The 15,193-nt window shown below is 44.5% G+C and overlaps 1 long non-coding RNA gene and 1 pseudogene across 1 annotated transcript; both read right to left on the reverse strand.

The window, feature by feature from the left end:
• Positions 1 to 15,193, reverse strand: part of LOC114510963 — a 133,413-nt pseudogene that overhangs the window by 2,803 nt on the left and 115,417 nt on the right.
• LOC118497612 lies at positions 910 to 2,250 on the reverse strand. Its single transcript, XR_004900151.1, has 3 exons — positions 1,877 to 2,250; positions 1,666 to 1,701; positions 910 to 1,053 (listed from the first exon to the last, which is right to left on the reverse strand). It is a non-coding gene; the product is annotated as an uncharacterized LOC118497612 (long non-coding RNA).

Consider the following 15,193-nt stretch of genomic DNA (forward strand, 5'->3'; position numbering starts at 1 on the left):
TGAGCTGGGGGACTGTGTTCTTCCCCAGGGACTCTGTGTGTGACTCCTGTCAGCTTCTCTCAGTTCTTCCAGTTGGCAACTTTTATCTCCATGCCCAGTACCCTCTCTCCTAGACTTCAGCCCCACATAGCCTCTGCTCCAGGACCTGACCCTAGACCTCCTCATGACCCCGGTGACCCCGGAGTAGAGTCCCAAGGCAGAGAGTCAGGACAGGGGGCATGGCAGGGCTCCTCACCTGCAGTCAGGATGTCCAGGGGGGTGCTGGGGGCCGACCACACATAGGAGAGTTTGTGTCCACTGTAGCACCTGTAGCGGCCCCCATGTGAGGGGTTTACAGGGCCCAGGTGGAAGTCGGGGCTGTCCTGCCCATGGAGACTCTGGGGGTGTGTGAGCCCCTCATCCTTGGTCAGAGCAAATCTGTCAAAGCCGGGCTCTGAGTGACACTGGAGGGTCAGGTTGTCTCCAGGCAGCACCAGTGGGTGTGGCTGGGCTGAGAGGGAGGGTTCCCTGTACACACCTGGGGAGAAGGTCATTGTTACTCAGGGGACACACACACCCACTGCCCACTGGGGATGCAGTGAGAGCCCTTACTTCTTCCTTTCTAAGCCTTTTACCTGTTGTTTTGTCCCCAGTAAACCTCTGTCAGTGGCCCCCACATCTCCCAGGGCTTTACTAGGCACAAGGTTTAGATCAGATATTTGGGCATAGCAATGAACTGAAGCCAAGTGTGGGCCATCTCACCTGTGATATCGAGGTGCAGAGGGACACTGAGCTGTGACGACACATTGGGGTTGGAGCTGTTAGAACCATAGCATCTGTAGGTCCCCCCATGGGAGGTGTTCACCGGGCCCACAGGGAAGACGGCCACCAGCCACCACCTCCTACCATAGTACTTCCTTTCAGATTCTCTGTGTTGGGAAGGCTCAGCCCCTCCCTCTTTCAGCAGGTGGAAAGTGTCCCATGTGGACTGTGAGCTGCACAAGAGGGACATTCTCCTTCCTGAGGCCACCACTGGGCCTGGGTGGGCTGAGAGGGAGGGTGTGCTGTGCTCTCCTGAGGGAGAAGGAGGATTTGAATTAAATGGGACCATCACCCCTCTTTCCCCAGGTGTAAGCAGTGAGGGATGAGGCCCCTAAAACTGCACTGTGTTCCCTTCATCCTCTGAGGAGGAGCCCACAATGGGGAGGAGACCCAGGTTCCCCCTTACCTGTCACTCCCAGGAGCAAGGCCTCACTCCTTTCAGACAGCATGTCCCCAGTAGTGTATGCACACTGGTACAGCCCTGTGTCATATGTGCTCATGGACTGAATGAGGAACATGGTTTTGTTGCTGGAGGCCTGAGGGATCCTTGTTTCCCAGGGCTGAGAGCCCCTGTCTTTATACAGAATATAACCATCTGCCTGCAGAGACCCCTGACACCAGATGGTCACAGGGCTCCCATGCCTGACCCTGGGTCCTGGGTGAGCCCAGATGGAGGGTTTGGGGAGAACTCCTGGAAAGGAATCAGACCTGCAATGTCAGGAGGGTCCTTGTCCCCTCAGTTTCCCCATCTGTCACTCCAAGGCTCCTCCCACACTGGTCACCACCAGCCCATACCCACTGTGTGTCCCCCGGCTACCCAGGGGCACCATTGTGCTGAAGCAGGAGCTCTGGGGGAGGACTCACCTGCCTGGACCTGGTCCCATGGGCCCTGGCACAGCCCTGGAAGAGAGTCCTGTGAGTTATCCTCAACGCCCACACAGAAGGTCCTGGCCTGGTCTGGAACCCTGCTGAGCTGATATCTTCTCTCCTTAGGATTTCTGCCCCCACTGACCCTCCTGAATCCTAGATCTGGGAGTGCAGAAGGCCCCATCCTTCTGTTTTCCCCAGAACTCACCGAGACAAAGAAGAGAAATGAAGGCCAGGGTCATAACACTGTCTGCCAGGGTTCCCAAGGGTTCAGATGACATAAAATGTCCCTGAGCCCTGCAGGACAGACAAACACACAGGCTGTACCAAGGTCCCGTCTCTGTGTGAGAAGTCACAGTTTCTTTCTGAGCTTCAACCTGCCCTCCCTGATGGTTGGTGGAGGAGACAGCAGGTTCTGGCACCTTTCAGACCAAATCTCAGTCTCAGCAGACCTCACAAGTCCTGCCTCCACCTGATGTGATGCCCAAATCCAGAGGGTGACCCCTGTCCCAGAACATGAGGGCAGAGGATGAGAGGCAGGACTCAGGAGCTGCCCAGTTCCTGTTGCATTCTGACTCTGCTTGTTTTACAGCCCACGTAACCGTGGACAATTAACTTCCTTTTTCTGAGAAGGTAAATGGAAAGTTTCTTCCGGCCTTTCTCCATTCCGGAAACCAGCCAATATTTCCTGAGCAGGTGCCCAGTTCAGCCACAAAGTTCATTGGGGAAGGTGACTGACTCCTCCCCTGGACACATGCAGTGCTGGTTAGTGACATCAGACAGTACAAATGTGTAGGCAATGGATGATGTGGGGGTCATTTTGGTAAGTTTCAGAGAACAAGAAGAATGGAGCATAGAGACTCCATACAGGTGGATGTCATGGAGTATGGGGACTTGCAGGTAAGGGAGGGACCAGGACACACTAGCGGTCAGCACAGCAGGGTCAGAAGACCCTCGACCAGGAAGAGGGTGATTATTCTGAGAGCTGTGGGTCACCAGACTGTGCTGGGCCCTGGTCACACGGGGCCTTTGCTCCCTGCAGGGACTCCTGGGTTTGATCTTTAAGGTAATGGAACACTTTTCAGTAAAGGAATGTGTGAGCAGGTTGATGCTTTGAGAAGATACTGCTCCATGAGAAAAGACTATACTAATGAGGAATGGATGATAAACTGTGATAAAACTCCAGCCCTAATCTAACACCAAGGTAATGAGCTCATCAGTACTCTCTGTGGTTTATGAGAATTTCTGATGAAACCCTACTCAAATCTCATAACACAAACACATTTGAAGTTGAGTGAGAAGAGGCAGGCATATTTCTTTGTCATTATCTCAGTCTAGGAGGCGTGCAGAAAGTCCGCTCTGTTCCGATGGGCTTAGGGGATGCCCATGACAAGCACAGTGTGGCCTTGACCCAGGTGTGTGAATCTGGGGAGGGAAGGTGGACACAGGAAAGGGTCTGCTTTGTAGGGACCAGTTGTCTCTGCTTGGGACAGAGAGTTTAGCTCAGCCTGATCTCCAACAATGTGGACCATTAGTTGGAGCTGCTTGGATGTGCTGGAGTGAGGTGGAGACCTGGAGAAAGGCTTTGTGAAGGGAGGGTCCATGACAGGTAAGTTCAGGTGCATCAGAGTAAAACCCTCAGCTGGGAGTGAGGGTCCACAGTAGGCCAGAGAGGAGGCTGATGGGGTCACACCCACACGGTGTCCTGGGTCTTCACATGAGTGTGACTGTGGAGGGGAACTGGGTGTCAGAAAGAAGGTCTCAGGGTAGAGCTGTGGGTGTGTTCATTGTGTCGGGGGAAGAAAGGGAAAAGCTGAGGGCATGTCTGTGCTCTGCCTGGATGGTCTGGGGAGCCCGCCCAATGTGGCTGTCTCCAGACTGACCACCCACTGAGGGGCAGGAGTGGTGGGGAGAGGATTACAACGTGGCCACCTGAGAAACTGCAAGAGTCATCCACTCTCCTGGCCATGTGTGTGGTTTGGTCTCTCTGTCTCACTTCCTCTGTCTGACTTCCTCATCTCTGTGAGCAGGAGAGCTTCTCTCCATCCCTCCCATCCAGGCCACTGAGCATGTCTGCCTCCTCACTGCCCTGCTCTGTGAGGGGCAACCCTGCATCTGACACTGGTCACTCCATCTCCATGTGCTGGGCAAAAGAACCAGTTCAAACTATTCACAGGTTTTAAGATAAGACAAGGGTGAATCTCAGCTCTCACGGGTGTTGTGGGGATCAGTAGAGCCTGAGACATGAAGAGACTTCACCTGTGTCATTTCTGGGCCTGATTTAGAAATCAGCATGAGACACTTGTAGGAGGAAGGGCTATCTGGAAGCTGCGTACAAATCCCCCAAGCCCTCAGGGGGCATCAGAAGCCATAGGACATCCTTAGTTGATGGCAGATGACACCAGACTGAGGGGAGACAGGAAGGACGCTGCTTGTCCTGGATCCTGGACTCACTACACTCAGGAGTGAGGGTGGGAATCCCACCAGGGGCTGAGCCTGAGCACTGGACAATGAGAGCATTTCAGATCTGGTGGGAGTCCCACCTCCCATGAGACCGCCCTGGAACACGGGGTCACTTCTAAGATAATAAGGATCCACAGGGGACCATGTCAATTGACTTGCATTTCTTATTAATGTGGTAATATCACATAACATAGAATTGAGCCTTTTAAAACATAGAATTCACTGGAATGTAGTCAACACACAGGGTTCAACCACAACTTTAATGTTTTAATAAGGAATTTGTGTAACCACACCCCCAAATTACACGAAGCTGTCAGTCTCCCATCTCTCCTCCTTGTCAGCCCCCGACAAGCCCACTTGACTTCTGTCTCTGTGGGTTTCCTCCTCCCGGATGCTTCATACAAACACAGTCACAGAAAACATGATCTTTTCTCTCTGGCTTCTGTTACTTAGCTGCAGAATGTTGACATTCATTCACTGTGCTGCTGGCGTCAGTACTTTGCTGTTTATGGCTTAAAAAGGCTTGCCAGGGTATGAAAAGACATTTTGTTTATGTGAATAGGATCCAGCATGAAGGGATGTGTTTATGTGAACCCAAACCAGCCACTGGCGGAAGCCCCTCAGGTCACAGGGGTGAGAAAAGGACAGTCCAGGGGAGTCAGTGAGGATGAGGAGGGACAGCCCCACAGTGGGAAGGAGGTGGTGTCTCCACAGGAACATGGCTCATGTTTCCTGCCCCCAAACCTCGTCTGCCATGTCTGCTCCCCTGGACAAATCAGCAGCTTCCCGCCTGTGGTCCAACTGTCCTCCCCCACGTCCTGGGTCATCAAATGTACTCCACGACTCCCCCCACTCTGAATGGTCCCCTGTCCTCTCTGTGTTCACATCCTGGCTGCAGCCTCAGCCATTCTCTCGCTGTCCTGAGCATGAATAGCAGCACCTTGAGGACCACCAGGACCAATCCAGCCATGCCCATGTGGATGAGATTCTCTACTGTGTAGTCTTTCGGTTGGGAGCCTGGAAAATGTGGAGACAGGGCAGCATGGTCTGGCAGCCCCAAATGTCCAAGACTCTGATGTCCCCCCAGGCTAACCCCTCCCCTTGATGTCAGTGCCCCTGGGACATCTGATCCAGCTCTGGCTCTCAGCTGCCATGACAAGAGCGAGCTGTGCCCAAGAGCTCAGGATCAGGGAAAAAATGGTCTCAGTTCAGGAACAATTTAGGGCTGCTGTTTATTTTGGGTTTCATCTGAGACTGAAGACCCAGAAGCTTAGTGCTGTGTAGCTGAGAGATCCCTTGTTTTCCACATGTGGGGGCCCTGGTCCATGGAGGAGGGGTGGTGTCAGGGGCTCCTGAGTGGCAGGCGCACAAAGGGGTGAAAGTCTGGGGCAGCGTCTCCTTCACCCCACTCTCTGGGATCTGCTGTTTAATCATCACCTGGAAATTTTCATCTGTTTATTGTTTCATTAATTCATTTTATATGATGACAAAACTACCGTGGTAGATATAGTGACCAGATGAAAAATATGGACATGTATATGAATATTTGTAGGTATGTTGTAGACACATAAATTTACTATCAATATTAGAGAAAATACAGGTTTTTCAGTTGTGAATTCCTGAAATACAGAGTTATTTATTGTGTTACTAGTATTGATTGTTGTATTATTTTTTGTAAAAATAACTTTAAACCTACTTTTGCCCATACCTTGTATATGTACATTTTATGGAGTATGTTATAAAATGTCATATAAAAGAAATCTGTATATAGTTAAACACATATCCACTCTTACATAAATACTAAGTTATATATCATCATCAATGCCTACATATATTTGTAAATCACCGATATATATTATGTGTGCGTGTATGGAACTAGAGAGAAGAAGAGAGACTTGAAAAGGTCATAAGGAGGCAGATCCCCAGAAGGAGGGTGTAGTCTGGTCTTCAGTGGGGAATGAAGTCTCCTCTGTGGGATGTAAGGAGGGGGCGGAGGGGGCAGAGGAGAAGGGGGACTGGGACTTTGGGCCTTGGAACATGGGGTCAGAGGTCAGGTCAGGGGCCCAGAAGGGGCAGGCACCATCTTCTTCTCCTTTTGGACAAACTCTGGAAATACTGGCAAAATTTTGTAGATGGATGGCTAATTATGTGATTTTTACCCCAAAACACCACTTCCATGCACTGTTTATCAACCCTGCTAACCAAGGAAGCCTGCAGTTGTGGTCTCCAAACTTTGAGGAACAGAGAAGTTACCCCAAGTTGTAGTATTTTGTGAGCTCCAAAAGTAGGAAATTATGGGAATCTGCTTCCCCACTTGATATAGAAAACAAGATGTAACAAAGTTATTGACTTATCTAATTCCAAAGATCCACACAAAAATTCCAAATATCAGCTCATACAATTCAGAAAATGCACATAGAAAATAAATGTTATTTATTCACAATAATATTCAAATGGTTGAAAGCAGGAAGTTTTTGGAATGGGTCTCATGTAGTTATACATCAGAAAGAAGAGATAATTTTTAGGAGATGCGTACCTGTCAGTAAAACAAAACAAAACAAAAAAACAACATTCCTAATAAAACCTTAAGGAAATCAAAAAACATATTGAAACATAAAGGTCGATAGTGCATTAGATATAAAATGTAGATATCTTAATGAGTTGGCATTGAAATAATTTGTGTTATGAATGAAACTTTTTCAGAGGTAAAGCTGTGGAACATTTTACTTGGTCTTTTTATCATGAGGAATTTGGAGAGAGAAAAATAGGTATACAGTGTACAATAAGTGAAATGACCTCTGACATGTGGGTATTATAATTTTCTCAGTGTTTCAGAGGGATCAATTAGAAAACAATAGAGGGACTTGGAAGATGGTGGCATGGTAGGAGGGAGCAGATTCCACTGCCCTCTACACAGGGAAGAAAAACTAACTGATCAACAGAGGAACAGAGCAAAAAGCCAACAATATCACAACATTTATGAAAATTGGAGTTCAAAAATCATAGCAGACATTGAAAAACCAGACAATAAGGAGACTGCTTCAGGATAATAAGGTCCTAGGAATTAGCGTGGGGACCAGGGAGGTTGTAGCCCCCAGGCCAGGCGCTTCCGGGTCTGTCTCAGGGCACTTAGGAGAGAGCTGGGTCAACCACTCCCTCCCCACCAAACAAGGATTGAGCAGTACTGGGGGAGGCCTCCTTGCTTGAAGGCACAGAGATGGGAATGAGGACTGAGAGACAATCACACAGGAGCTGCAAGCACCCACACATAGCCCTGGGAAGAGTGAGTGCCCCAGCCTGTGCAACCAAGGGTGGCCTGGCTTTGCTCCTGCACCACCATCCCAGAGAGAGTGTGGTTTTGTGGAAGATCCAGACCCCACAGCCCTGAACACAGAAGAGACACGGGTGCTCCACAGGATCCCGGGTGCCCAGGCTGTGAACTCAGTGGGGAAGTGAGCGCCGCCCCCCCCCCCCCCCCCCCCCCCCCCCCCCCGGTATCCCCAGAGCTCACACCGTAAACCCGGAAAAGGCACGGGTGTTCCCCAGGATCCTGGAGTCCTGCAGTGTGAGCTCCAGAGAGTGTGCTTAGGAGGGCCCAGACCCACACACAGGGCCCTGAGAAGAGGCACCAGACAGGCTTTGGCGAGAGCACTCGGCCAGCCCTGGGGACAGTATGGGAGAGACTGATTGAGTTCTAACTTGGAAGGAAGAAAAGCATTCCAATCGCCCCTCAGCCTGCTGAAGTTAGCAAGACCAGAAAAACTGGTTTTGCTGGTTAGAAACCAACAAGAGGTTTTTTTTGTTGTTGTTGTTTGGTTGTTTGATTTTATCTTCTTTTTTGTAAGTAACTTTATTTTTTAAATTCTTATTATTTTTATATCTCTCAATTCCTTATGCTTCTCTTTCTTTCACTCTAGTGTTATTTCTTACTTTCCAAATTTATCTCTTCTTCATTCTATCTTCTGCTTTTTTTCCTTCTTTTTTTTTTGAACCTAGAAGTTATTGCATATTTGTATTACTTTTTTCATTATTCTTACATTTTTATTTTAACACTATTTTGGTATTCCTCTTCTTTCCGTATAGTCTTCTTTGCTTAGCTGCTTATACTGTATCGTTTGATAGGTTTTCCCCTGTTATTCATAGTGTATTGCTAATTTACTGTCCTTCATTTGTGTTCCATTAGCACACCACTCAAGGTCCTATACTCCCTATTCTTGTTATCTAAATCTCATAGATTCTGTCATATGATCATTGCTCTAATATTACTGTAAGTAAGACCTATTCCACATCACTGTAAATACTACACAACATTCCTCCCAGATCTCAGCCCACTTCGCAGTTTCCCAAACTCCATTACTATAGTGATTAACTCTATTCTCTCACACATTACACCTATTTACTATTCTTTACTTTCACCCTACCTCAGAATCTGACCTCCCACAGCCTCACTGCTTTCTAGATCCAACTCACAATCCTTTCCTCCCCAATAAGAGTCTTATCTTCTTTCCATCCTTTCTAAAACATGGCTAGTGGGGCGGAAGATCATGGTTAACACTATATGTAGCCAAAGGATCTCCTATCTCTTTTCTACTGGCTGCTATTGTAAATATCATAGAATACTCTCTTGCTGTCTTAAACCATTTTGCCTTACCCCTCCAACTTATCACAAAAAAGAGTAGGGGGAAGCTGTGAACAACAGGATACCCAAAGGAGGCTGCACCACTGAATCCCACAGGCATTCTACCACAGAACTGCACACCATAAACCCATGGAACCAGAACAGATCAATTTAAGAAACAGAGGCTAACAAGAAGAGTCTCATGAACAATGAGAAGACAAAGAAACAATTCCCAAATGAAGGGAAAGGAGTAAGCCTCACAAAGAATAATAAATGAAATAGAGGCTACTCAACTATCAGAGATCGAGTTCAAAGCAATGATTATCAGGAACCTAATGAGCTCAGAATGAGCTATGAGAAATTACAGAGAAACCACAATGAAGTCACTGCAAACTATATCAACATAAAAAAGGAAATAGAAACTATGGACAAGGGCCAAGAGGAAATGAAGAATACAATTTCTGAACTGAAGAACACAGTAGAAGAAATGAAAAGCAGGATCAATGAAGCAGAAAATCGGATCAGCGAATTGGAGGACAAAGTAGAAAAAAACACCCAGACATAACATGAAAAGGAAAAGAGACTCAGAAAGAATGAAGAGGGATTAAGAGAAATGCAAGGCAATATGAAATGTAATAATATCCATATAATAAGGATACCAGAAGGAGAAGAAGAAGAGCAAGGGATAGAAAACCTATTTGGAAAAGTAATGATGGAAAACTTCCCTAATTTGATGAGAGAAAAAGTCACACAAATCCAGGAAACACAGAGAGTCCCAATCAAGAGGAACCCAAAGAGGCCCACTTCAAGACACATCATAATTGAAATGTTAAAATTCCAAGACAAAGAGAGAATCTTAAAGGCAGCAAGGGAGAAAAAGGAAGTAACATAGAAGGGAGCCACAATAAGGCTAGCAGTTGACTTCTCAATGGAAACACTCCAAGCCAGAAGAGAATAGCAAGAAATGTTTCAAGTAATCAGAACCAGAGGTCTGCAACCAAGGCTACTTTACCCAGCAAGGCTCTGAATCAAGATAGAAGGCCAAAATAAGAAGCTTCTCAGACCAAAGAAGTCTAAAAGAATACACCTCCACCAAACCACCTCTGTAAGACATACTAAAGGGACTGCTTTAAGGAAAGGAAGGAAAGGAGAGAGAGATGAACACAGGCACATAAATGGCAATGAATAAGTACCTATCAATAATAACCTTAAACATATATGGATTAAATGCTCCAATCAAAAAACATAGAATAGCTGAATGGATAAGAAAGCATGACCCACACATATGCTGCCCACAAGAGACCCACCTCAGGATAAAAGACCTACACAGGCTGAAAGTTAAGGGCTGGAAACAAATTTTTCAAGCAAATGGACAGGAAAAAAAAAAGCCAGGGTAGCAATACTCATACTCATGAGACAAAATAGACTTCCAAAAATGGGCCATAAAGAGAGACCCAGAAGTTCACTTCATAATACTCAAGGGAAGAATCCACCAAGAAGACATAAATATTGTAAACATATATGCACCCAACATAGGAGCACCCAAATACATAAAGAAAATCTGAGAAGACTTCAAGAAAGATATTGACAGCAACCCAATTATAGTGAGGGACTTTAACACCCCACTATAAAAAAAATGGACAGATCTTCCAAACAAAATATCAACAAAGATATTGTGGCATTGAACAATATCCTAGAAGAAATGGACTTAATTGATATATATGGAGGTCCATCCAAAAGAAGCTAAATATACATTCTTTTCAAATGTACATGGAACATTTTCAAAGATAGACCACATGATAGGATACAAAACAAGCCTCAACAAATTCAAGAAAATTGAAATCATACCAAGCATTTTCTCGGATCACAAGGGACTGGAACTAGAAACCAACCCCAAAGAAAAAAACCCCAAACACTCAAAATCATGGAGATTAAATAGCATGGTATTAAACAATGAATGGATCAAGAATGATATTAGGGAAGAAATCAAAAGATTTCTGGAAACAAATGCAAATGAACTCACAACAACCCAAAAATTATGGGACACAGCCAAGGCATTTCTGAGAGGGAAGTTCATAGTGATACAGGCCCACCTAAAAAAGATAGAAACATTTCAAACAAACAACCTAACCCTACATCTACAAGAACTGGAGGAACAACAACAACAAAGACAGCCCAGAGCAAGCAGAAGGAAGGAAATAACCAAGATTAGAGCAGAATTAAATGACATAGAGACTGAAAGCACAATTCCAAGGATCAATGAATCCAGGAACTGGTTCTTTGAAAAGATAAACAAAATCAACAAGCCTTTAAGCAGACTAATCAAGAAAAAAAGAGAAAGGATCCAAATAAACACAATCAGAAATGAAAGAGGAGAGATTACAACAGATACCACAGAAATACAAAGGACTGTTAGAAATTACTATGAAGAACTGTATGCCAAGAAATTTGATAACCTAGGTGAAATGCGCAAATTTTTAGAAAAATATAATCTTCCAAAACTCAATGAAAAAGAAGCTGAAAGCCTGAATATACCAATAACAACAAAATAAATTGAAGCAGTAATAAAAAATTCCCAACACACAGAAGCCCTGGACCAGATGATTTTACAGGAGAATTCTACAAAGCATTTAAGAAAGAGCTAACCCCCATACTTCACAGACTATTTCCAAAAATCCAAAATGATGCAAGACTCCCAAACTCTTTTTACAAAGCTAACATCATCCTAATCCCAAAACCAGGTAAAGACACAACAAAGAAAGAAAACTTCAGGCCAATATTGCTCATGAACATTGATGCTAAAATTCTCAACAAAATATTGCCAAACTGCATCCAACAATACATTAAAAAGGTCATATACCATGACCAAGTGGGATTCATCCCAGGGATGCAAGGATGGTACAATATTCACAAATCAGTAAATGTAATTCATCACATAAACAAAAGCAAAGACAAAAATCACACGATCATATCAATAGATGCATAAAAAGCATTTGACAAGGTGCAGCACCCATTTGTGATAATAACACTCAGCAATGTGGGAATAGAGGGAACATTCCTGAACATAATAAAGACCATATATGAGAGACCTACAGCCAACATTATACTCAATACACAAAAATTAAAATCTTTCCCAGTAAGGTCAGGAACACGACAAGGCTGTCCACTTTCACCACTTCTATTCAATATAGTACTGGAAGATTTAGCCACAGTGATCAGACAAGAAAAGGAAATAAAAGGCATCCAAATTGGAAAAGAAGAAACAAAACTGTCACTGTTTGCAGATGACATGATAGTGTACCTAGAAAATTCTATAGACTCTACCAAAAAACTGCTTGACCTAATAAATGAATTTCGCAGAAAAGCGGGGTACAAAGTCAGTATCCACAAATCAAAGGCATTTCTGTACACCAACAATGAGACAGCAGAAGCAAAAATCAAGAAAAAAATCCCATTTGATATAGCAACAAGAATAATAAAATACCTAGGCATAAACCTAACCAAAGAGGTAAAAGTCCTGTACTCACAAAACTACATAACACTGAAGAAAGAAATCAAGGAAGACACAAACAAATGAAAACATATACTGTGTTCATGGATCAGAAGAATTGACATCATCAAAGTGTCCATACTACCCAAAGCAATTTACACATTCATTGCAATACCTATTAAAGTACCAATGGCTTATTTCACAGACATAGAACAAACACTTCAAAAATTTATATGGAAACATAAACAACCCTGAATAGCTACTGCCATTTTGAGAAAGAAGAGCAATGTAGGAGGGATCACAATACCTGATACCAAACTGTATTACAAGGCCATTGTAATCAAAACAGCCTGGTACTGGCATAAAAACAGGTGCATGGGCCAATGGAACAGAACAGAGAGCCCAGAAATAAACCCAAGTCTCTATGGTCAATTAATATTTGACAAAGGGGGCAGCAACATAAAATGGAGTAAAAATAGCCTCTTCAGCAATTGGTGTTGGGAGCACTGGATAGCTACGTGCAAAAAAATGAAACTAGAGCACCGACTTACAGCTTACACAAAAATAAATTCAAGGTGGATAAAAGACTTAAATATAAACTGTGACACTATTACAGTCCTAGAGGAGAATGTAGGTAGGAAAATCTCAGATATTTCACGCAGAAACTTTTTCACTGATATGTCCCCTAGAGCAAGGGACATAAAAGAAAGAATAAACAAATGTGATATCATCCAAATAAAAGCTTCTGCAGAGCTAAAGAAAACAGTATTAAAATAAAAAGAGAACCAACTATATTAGAAAACATATTTGCCGATGATACCTCAGACAAGAGTTTAATCTCCAAAATATATAAAGAATTCAGACGACTCCATTCTTAGAAGACTAGCAACCCAATTAAAAAAATGTGCAAAGGACTTGAACAGACACTTCTCCAGGGAGAACATGCAGAGGATCCAGAGACTCATGAAAAGATGCTCAATATCGCTAGCTATCAGAGAGATGAAAATTAAAACTACAATGAGATACCACTTCATGCCTGTCAGAATGACCATCATAAACAATGCAACAAACAACAAGTGTTGGAGAGGTTGTGGAGAAAAGGGGTCCCTAGTGCACTGTTGGTGGAACTGCAGACTGGTACAACCACTATGGAAAACAATATGGAACTTCCTCAGAAAACTAAAAATGGATCTTCCTTTTGACCCAACAATTCCACTGCTGGGACTATATCCTAAGAACCCTGAAACATCAATCTAAAAGAACCTATGCACCCCAATGTTCATAACAGCACAATTTACAATAGCCAAGTGCTGGAAGCAACCTAGGTGCCCATTAGTAAATGAATGGGTCAAAAAACTATGGTACATTTACACAATAGAATTCTATGCAGCAGAAAGAAAGAAGGAGCTCCTACCCTTTGCAACAGCATGGATGGAGCTGGAAAGCATTCTGCTAAGTGAAATAAGACAAGCAATGAAAGACAAATACCATATGATATGGTATCTCACCTTTAACAGGAACCTGAAAAAAAAACACACAAAGGAACAAGCAAAATATAGTGAAAGATACTGAAATAGAGGACAGGGGTGACCAGAGGGGAAAGAGGAGGGAATTTCAGGGGAGAATGGGAAGGGTTTACAGGAACAAATATAAAGAACACATGGACAAAAACTGGGGGTTGGGGGTGTGGAAATTGGAGGAAGGTGGGGAGGAATGGGTGGGTGGGCTGAAATGGGAGTAAAGGACAGAAAAAAAAAAGAAAAACAATAGTAAGAGAATTTTAGGAAGGTATATTGCTTATGAAATAAATATGCCCAAACCAATAGCTTTCCTACATGTACTTACTGCTATTTAGATTGTATAAAGGAATCAAACAGCTTACTCACAAATAACATTATTAGGTGTGCAGTTCTGAAAGGTGGCTATAAATTTTCTCAGTTTTAGAAATATCTACCAAATACTTCTGAAGTTTACTAAAACCTCATTTAAAATGTGTGTAACATAAAGACTTAATAGTAATAAGAATTTATTTTCTGAAACAAATGTATGAATTTAGTCTTTCCTATGAACATAGGAAGAGCATTATAGACATTTGAAGGTTGACTCCATATAATGTAAATTAAGCTGTTACTCTATATACTGACACACTGCCTGAATGTCCTCAGAAAAGAGCAGGAACAGACAAGGGCCCCCAGAACCACGGAGCAGACAGGGGAGACCCTCTGCATGAGTGGGAGCCCCCAGCTCTTCCTGAGCAGGGCACAGCCCCTTCTCACTCTCAGGTGAGCACTGGGTGCTGGAGGTTCAAGGGCAGCCCGGGGGCCTGCAGAGCTGGGTCCCAGGACTGTGGAGAAGTTGTTCTCTATGAAGAGGGTCCAGTGGGGGCTGGGACCCCAGGAGTTCAGACTCTGAGATGAAGATGCAGGGGGTGAGTAGGGAAAGGGATCTGTCCTCTCTGCTCAGTCTAACCACCTTTCTCTTCACTTCTCACAAATCTCACTCTACCTTCCTGCTCTTTTTTTCTGCTGAGATTCAAAACAAGGGGCTCAGGGGTGGGAGGCTATGTGTCCTTCTGCCTCTCAGGGGCTGAACCCACTTTGTGGAGCCTCCTGCATTCCTCATTTATTTGTGTTCCTGACTTTCCTTGGGACAGGGCCCTGAGCTGAGTGAGCACAGAGAGAACAGGGCCAGAGGCTTTACCTCAGACAAGGAGCTCCAGGGGGTCACTGTGCTCTGACCAGACACCTTGGCTGAGATAGTAACAATGATATCTCCCTGCAGTGTGCTCTGTCATGTGTGTGGTGGGCAACTTGACCTTGTTCCCAGGATCCAGTGTCTTCTCTGTGTCTAGGGAGATGGGTTTCCCTATTTATATAGATGGAACTTCTGGCCTTAGAGAACCATGACACCAGATAGTCACCACGCTACCCCAGGGGATCACAGGGCCTGGCTCA

Source organism: Phyllostomus discolor, chromosome 12 (assembly GCF_004126475.2).
Source record: "Phyllostomus discolor isolate MPI-MPIP mPhyDis1 chromosome 12, mPhyDis1.pri.v3, whole genome shotgun sequence".
Classification (NCBI taxonomy): Eukaryota; Metazoa; Chordata; class Mammalia; order Chiroptera; family Phyllostomidae; genus Phyllostomus; species Phyllostomus discolor.